The sequence below is a fragment of the Coregonus clupeaformis genome, chromosome 29 (genome assembly GCF_020615455.1).
Source record: "Coregonus clupeaformis isolate EN_2021a chromosome 29, ASM2061545v1, whole genome shotgun sequence".
Classification (NCBI taxonomy): Eukaryota; Metazoa; Chordata; class Actinopteri; order Salmoniformes; family Salmonidae; genus Coregonus; species Coregonus clupeaformis.
The window spans coordinates 34,863,958-34,872,197 of record NC_059220.1 but is presented as its reverse complement, the minus strand read 5'-3'; positions in this window follow the sequence as shown (position 1 = coordinate 34,872,197).

The following is an 8,240-nucleotide window of genomic DNA, read 5'->3' as shown; positions in this document are numbered from 1 at the left end:
AATCAGCTGTTCCCACGCACACACAAGCTGAGTCCCCAGGGACCACACATGCACATTATCCCTCACACGGTACTACACACACACCTACAATAGACTACACACACAAACACACACACACACACACTCACACACTATCCCATAAACACACACACAGTGCTACCTAACCCTTGGACTCAGGTGTCAGTAGTGCTACATGATAAGAGCAGTGTGTTGTTTGACTCTGTCACCTATATTGCTAATAACTTAGTAATGCCTTCAGCATTACGCTCCCTCCCAGAGACACATACAGTATATGTCTGGCTATATGGTCCCTCCCCAATCAAATCAAATCATAAATCACATTTTATTGGTCACATACACGTGTTTAGCAGATTTTATTGCGGGTGTAAGCGAAATGCTTGCGTTTCTAGCTCCGACAGTGCAGTAATATCTAACAAGTAATATCTAACAATTTCACAACATTTACCCAATACACACAAATCTAAGTAAAGCAATGAAATTAAGAATATATAAATAAATATATTGTCGAGCAATGTCAGAGTGGCATAGACTAAGATACAGTAGAATAGTATAGAATACAATATATACATATGAGATGAGTAATGCAAGATATGTAAACATTATTAAAGTGACTAATGTTCAATTTATTAAAGTGACCAGTGATTTTATAATCTATGTATATAGGCAGCAGCCTCTAATGTGCTAGGGAAGGCTATTTAACAGTCTGATGGCCTTGAGATTTAAGCTGTTTTTCATTCTCTCGGTCCCAGCTTTGATGCACCTGTACTGACCTCTCCTTCTGGATGATAGCGGGGTGAACAGGCAGTAGCTCGGGTAGTTGTTGTCCTTGATGATCTTTTTGGCCTTCCTGTGACATCGGGTGCTGTAGGTCTCCTGGAGGGCTGGTAGTTTGCCCCCGGTGATGCGTTGCGTTGGGCAGACCACACCAACCTCTGGAGAGCCCTGCGGTTGCGGGCAGTGCAGTTGCCGTACCAGGTGGTGATACAGCCCGACAGGGTGCTCTCAATTGTGTATCTGTAAAAGTGTGTGAGGGTTTTAGGTGCCAAGCCAAATTTCTTCAGCCTCCTGAGGTTGAAGAGGCGCAGTTGCGCCTTCTTCACCACACTGTCTGTGTGGGTGGACCATTTCAGTTTGTCAAGCTTTTCCACCTTCTCCACTGCGGTCCCGTCGACGTGGATAGGCGGGTGCTCCCTCTGCTGTTTCCTGAAGTCCACGATCATCTCCTTTGTTTTGTTGACGTTGAGGGAGAGGTTATTTTCCTGGCACCACACTCCCAGAGCCCTCACCTCCTCCCTGTAGGCGGTCTCGTCATTGTTGGTAATCAAGCCTACTACTGTTGTCGTCTGCAAACTTGTGATTGAGTTGGAGGCGTGCTTGGCCATGCAGTCATGGGTGAACAGGGAGTACAGGAGGGGGCTGAGCACGCACCCTTGTGGGGCCCCAGTGTTGAGGATCAGCGAAGTGGAGATGTTGTTTCCTACCTTCACCACCTGGGAGCGGCCCGTCAGGAAGTCCAGGACCCAGTTGCACAGGGCGGGGTTCAGACCCAGGGCCCCGAGCTTAATGATGAGCTTGGAGGGTACTATGGTGTTGAATGCTGAGCTATAGTCAATTAACAACATTCTTACATAGGTATTGCTCTTGTCCAGATGGGATAGGGCAGTGTGCAGTGTGATGGCGATTGCATCGTCTGTGGATCTATTGGGGCGGTAAGCAAAATTAAGTGGGTCTAGGGTGGCAGGTAAGATAGAGGTGATATGATCCTTGACTAGTCTCTCAAAGCAATTCACGATGATAGAAGTGAGTGCTACGGGGTGATAGTCATTTAGTTCAGTTACCTTTTCTTTCTTGGGTACAGTGACAATGGTGGCCATCTTGAAGCATTTGGGGACAGCAGACTGGGATAGGGAGAGATTGAATATGTCCGTAAACACACCAGCCAGCTGGAATCAATCCCCATTGGACTCCCCGTCTCTATGTGCTTTGTCAGTTAAAGTGAAACTAAAGAGCAGTGGCTGAGCAGGGCAGCGGGAGGGGGAGAGAGATAACTGAGCACAGCAGAGCACAGCAGCGCTACACATACTGCTACAGAGGAGACACACCCTGTAGGTCTGTCTTACCTCTAGGAGGATAATTAGCAGGAAAAAAGGTGTGTGTGTTGTAGCTGGTTGTCAACTGGTTGTCTAGTAATGTGAGTGACATCACCTTCCTGAGAACTATTGACTAGTCATTTACTCTCTAGAATAAACTTTGTTTATTGTGTTTTGAGAATGGTAATCCTGATATGGAATGGTGCATACATGCCACATGTGTGTTCAAGTAGATATATACTTGAATTGTTTTAAGTCTGGTTGTCAGAGAGTTAGGGTGCGGGTGATATGGTTAGAATTGTAGTGTCTGAAAGAGAGGGCTGTGTGAAAAGCCTCTCAGATGACTGAGCAGAGAAGACGATGTTCTGAGCACTCTTCCAGCTCACATACAATTACAATCAAATCCACACTTGGCTGTGTGTGTGTTCTGTTCTGGTTCTGCCTGATACAGCAGTCCATTAGCAGTTATAGCAGATGATGATTCCTTCTGAGGGGAACCAGCAGAGACAGCTCACCCTGTCTCTCCCTGCAGCCATATCAATCCCTGGTGAACATTACCTGGCCATTCATATTCTGGTACATTCCACTACTGTTCATGTGAAAATACTGTACATCACGGCCCTATCATGTATGGCATTCCAGGAGCTGGCAGGCAGGTGTGGGGAGGGGAGTATCACATACCTTTGTCATGTCCCATATACACACATTGGTGCACTGTGTATGGCTCCTCTCTCACACCCCAATGAGGAATGGCCAGTTCAAACATTTCAAACACACACACACATCAAGAGTGAGAGTGACAGAACCTGTCTGTTATGAGCCAGCCCGTGATCACAACCATCCAAACCATCTCATGACATCATCAAGATGAGATGCTGTTTCTCCTGGAGACGTTGTTTTCACACCAATTATTATTCAAAACATGTTTATCAGGTGGAAATAGAAATGTTTTCTTAGAAATGTAATATTGTTTCCAAAACATCTCAAACATGTTTCAGGCAGAAGGCACAGTGAAGAGAGGGTATAGTTCTGTGTTTATGATAGACTTGATTCGGGGAAGGTAAGCTGATCCTAGATCTGCCACTGCATCTACAGGCAACTTCTACCTAGGGCTCTCCGGTACGAAAGATCTGGTCGACTGGTCCAGCAGACAGGATGGTGTGTGTTTTTAAAACAGTCTCTGTTCAGTCTGTGTTACTGAGAATCCTTGAATACAGGGTTAATAAGGGATACCTTTGTAATCAGCTTCCCTTTGTATGTTCTATTTTTAACCCTTAGGCCGTCACAGTCTGTGGACTGTCTGCTTGGAGACATAGCGTGAGAAACCAGGAAAGGAGACAGTAGCCGTCTCACCTTGGCCTTACGTGCAGCAACACACACGGCATTAGGGGTCCGGGTGGGTGCTCCATTCTCCCATAAAACACTAAAGAAAGAAATGGTGGAATGTCGAAATAAACACATCATCTCTCCATGACAACTTCACTGGATGGACATCACCCACTACACACAAAACAGGGAGAATTTCTGCACCTCACCCGTGCAAGACAAGTGTGTATGTGTGTGTGTGTTTGGCCTGTCAGAGTGCGACCCAGTTTCCTTGCTGTGGGTTGGCACCAAGGGTCAGCACTAACGGAGGGACAGCGGGTCATTCACCAAGGCTGGCACACACACATGTGGAAACCTGCCTGGTGTGTTTGTGTATGTGTGTGTGTGTGTGTGTGTGTGTATGTGTGTGTGTGTGTGTGTGTGTGTGTGTGTGTGTGTGTGTGTGTGTGTGTGTGTGTGTGTGTGTGTGTGTGTGTGTGTGTGTGTGTGTGTGTGTGTGTGTGTGTGTGTGTGTGTGTGTGTTGTGGAAACCTGCCTGGTGTGTGCGTGTGTGTGTCTTGTGGAAAACTGCCTGGTGTGTGTGTGTTGACCTTGGCTGCTTGTAAGAGATCCAGCTGCCTTTGAACAGGCCTCAACGTTTTACAGCAGGGCCAGGCCGCGGAGGGAAGTCATTTACCAGCCTGTTTACCTATAACACACTGACACACACACACACACAGGGACTGATTGTAATTATATTGCTCCAATCTGATGCTAATTTTGTTATTGCTGCTATTTCTGCCAGTCTGGTAGAGAGGCTGCCTGTCTGATGTGTCTCTGTGCCAATCTAGGGTTTGTGTGTACTGCCTCATGGCTGCAGAATGATGAGCAGGGTCTTTGAGAACACACACACACGGTGACAAACTCAGACATGGTCACACACATCCATACACACACATACACACATAGAGATTAACTCAGATTTATACACACACACACACACACACACACACACACAGACACACACAGAGTGACAGGATACCGTTGCAGAAATAATGATATTGCTGGCTGCAAGAGAGGGGAGGGAGGTCTGTGTTGAGCTGTTACATATTCATAAGGTCATTAAGACTAGACCATGCCTATAAACAGTTAAGACCATCCATTAACACAGCACAGGAGGGCACTTTAATATCTCAATCAAAGCTTCTTCCTTTACCAGCCATGCCAATTAAGCATATTTGATACAAAATTATTATTAGTATTATTATTAACAGAAGGAATGTTAAACTGAATTCAGTCGTTGGATGCTACTACAGGAGGGAAGGGGGTGGGGTAGAGAGAGGGAAAGAGAGAAGGGATGAGAGATACAGTGAAAACAAAGAGAGGAATGCTGTTGTTAATACAGGTACAAAAGAGGCCATGTCTCGTCTTACTGAGGGAGGAACATCAAAGTAGCAGAGAGCATCCCAGTTATACAGCATTGTCCTGACACACACCCTGGATAGAGCGGAGAACGGCAGGGTGAGAAACGCACACAGTAAGGGCAAGCTTTCTCCTTCTATATAATGCTGCGTTTCAGCATTTAAGTATGTGTGTGTGTGTGTGTGTGTGTGTGTGTCACATCTTGCTGAACTCAGATATTCATATGTGTGTGTGTGTGTGTGTGTGTGTGTGTGTGTGTGTGTGTGTGTGTGTGTGTGCATCAGCGTGTGTGAGCCTTTGCCTATGCACGCTCTGGGCCTGCTACCCCTCATTCTTGCGTTCTCTGGGTTTTTCAGGCCTGTGGTCATTGTGGTTCTATTGTCCAGTGCTGCTTTGTCCCTGTAAAGGTTAGCAGCTAAAATAGAGACCGCAACGCTGGGGTTTTGTCATGCACTGCAGTGTGGACAATATGAGCTGAGCTGTGTGTGTGTGTGTGTGTGTGTGTGTGTGTGTGTGTGTGTGTGTGTGTGTGTGTGTGTGTGTGTGTGTGTGTGTGTGTGTGTGTGTGTGTGTGTGTGTAATCCGCAAAAAAAGCACTGTAGTAAATATTACAGTAATGTCCGCAAAAACACTACACCTTTTTAAATATAGAAAATATTACAGTATTTAATTTGCATATACCCTGCCCATTCCCCTCCCCCAAATCACAAATTGTGCCACCCATAAGTGAGAAACCTACATGCCAAGTATAGACCATACATTCTGTTCTTTACAGGTTATAGATAAAAGCAGAACCACTGAACTACTGTTCAGACCCCAGTCTTACCTACCTACCTACCTACCTACCTACCTACATGTTATGGAAGATTTGCTCTTTTAGTATTTCTCCATTATGTTTCCTGAAGGAGAAAACCTCCACTTCTATGTCAAAGATAATAAAACAAAAACACTATAGTAAATACTACAGTAATGTGTGCAAAAACACTACACTAAACACCACAGTATAGTAAAGTCTGCAAAAAACCTATGTTAATTACTGTAGTATATACTACAGTTTTCTTTTACTAGAGTGTTTATACTATAGTTAACTGTAAATACTACATTATACTACAGTATAGTATAAAAACACTAAAGTGAATACTACAAAAAAATATTTTAAGTATTTTTTCATGTGGGCAGAACAAAGAGAGAAGGGACTGTTAATCACTGGACAAAGAGAGTTAAGCAGAGACACAGGCCCCCCCAAAACCAGGGGGTACCTCTCTCTGTCCTCCTAGGATCCTCTATTTCTCTTCACCTCTGCTACTCTATGCTCTCTCTCTCTCACTCTCTCTGTTAGCTGATTATAGTATCTGAGCCCCTGTTGCTGCTCACATGGAGGACTGCTGCTGCTGCACATTTGAAGATCCTACTGATGCTAACCACTTTTTCTCACCCTCATCTCCTCTCTCTCTCTCTCGCTCTTTCTCTTTCTCTCTCTTTTAGTGGCAGTTTAAAAGCCATCAGTTATTCTGAGTAGCAGCTGCAGACTGAGGCAGTTTTCTCGCCAGTTATTCAATATTGATTCCAGCCGTGTGTGTGTGTGTGAGTTTTATGATCCACTGTGGTTTCACATGGATCATTACAAGCCTGTATTTACTCAGATCAGTTACATGTGAAGAGAAAGAGAGAAAGGGGGGAGAGAGCGAGAGAGAGAGAGAGAGAGAGAGAGAGAGGGAGGGAGAGGGCGGGAGAGAGAGAGACAGAGACAGAGACAGAGACAGAGACAGAGACAGGGACAGAGACAGAGACAGAGACAGAGACAGAGACAGAGACAGAGACAGAGACAGAGACAGAGACAGGGACAGAGACAGAGACAGAGACAGAGACAGAGACAGAGACAGAGACAGGGACAGGGACAGGGACAGGGACAGAGACAGGGACAGGGACAGAGACAGAGACAGAGACAGAGACAGAGACAGAGACAGGGACAGGGACAGGGACAGAGACAGAGACAGGGACAGGGACAGAGACATCTGTGTTGATTCAGCCTCTGACTGGGGGAAGATAGTGAATCAGTAACTTATTAATAAGTAACTGAATCTACTAGAACACTGATCTCCTCTACCCTGCCTGCCTCCATATCGCTGACCTCAATCACCCTCCTAAACACCCCATCCCTCTGTTCCCTCTTTCTCTCTCCCCCTTGTCACCTGCCCTAGGCCTTGTTGCCTGTACCCTCCTTAGTCTTTTTCTTTCTTTTTCCTACCATCTTTCTCCTTTCTCCCCCTTCTCCTCGCTCAAGTCCTTGTGTGACTGGTGTGTGAGCTGAGCTTCAGTCAAAACGTCTGGAGCCACTGGAGGACAAGGGTGTGTATGCATGCCTGTGTATGAGGGGAGGGGTGGCGAGGGGTAGGGTGGGGAAGGGTAGGGTGGGGAAGGGCGGGGTGGGGTGGGTAGGGGCGGGCGGCGAAGGGTAGGGTGGGGAGGGGCGGGGTTGGGTGGGGTGGGGTGGGGAGGGGGTGGCGAAGGGTAGGGTGGGGCGGGGTGGGGTGGGGTGGGGTGGGGTGGGGTGGGGAGGGGTGGGGTGGTGTGGTGTGTTGTGGGGAGGAGGTCTAACAGAAACGCTTGGCCCACTTTCCACTTCTGACCTAAATATCTGCTGCTTCTGCTTGTCTTCTCTTTACTAGCCTGCTGCGTCCCAGATGTAACTGTCAAGAGACAATGGGAGAGAGACTGTGGATTCTCTCTGACTATCTGGCTGTGCCCCTTACAAAAAAAAGAACACATGTTAATGTGAGAAAAAATATGCGGTTTTCGGACAAGCGTGAAGTTTCAAGTGGATTTTTCGCATGTTAATGTTTTCACGTGTACATTTTTCACATGAGAAAAAAGACATGTGGTTTTCAGACGTGTGAAGTTTTCATGTGTTATTTTTTTGTAAGGGCGCAGAAAGGTTTCTAGTTTTCAAGTTAGATGAATATTGAATCAAAGGATGGTGCCACAGTAGATGGCTGTGCCTGCAGGTGCAGAGCAATTAGAAGTGGTGGTCTAGCTCAGGATATTGTTGAGTGTCTTATGAAGAGGGATAATGACAGGTTGTGTCCTGTTCAGAAAGACTGCATGAAGAGAGCAGTAGAACTTCAAAAGCAGGCCCACACCAGAACCAAAACAGTCACTAGCTTCTGTCATACCTGACACACATACATTGTTCCTTTCCCCTTTCTCCCCTCACCTCTCTCTCTGTAGTTCTCTTCAATGCTTCCATGGGGTTAAGTCAGTTCTAAATTAAAAAAAAATCTGAAAATACACAAGTAATAAAAAAATGTGGCATAGTGGGATGCAAAGCCAGTGTGGTAGTGCGGCAGGTTGAACCCAGGACGCCAGAGTACTGAGAGACAGAATTGAACAGCAGCATGTAAA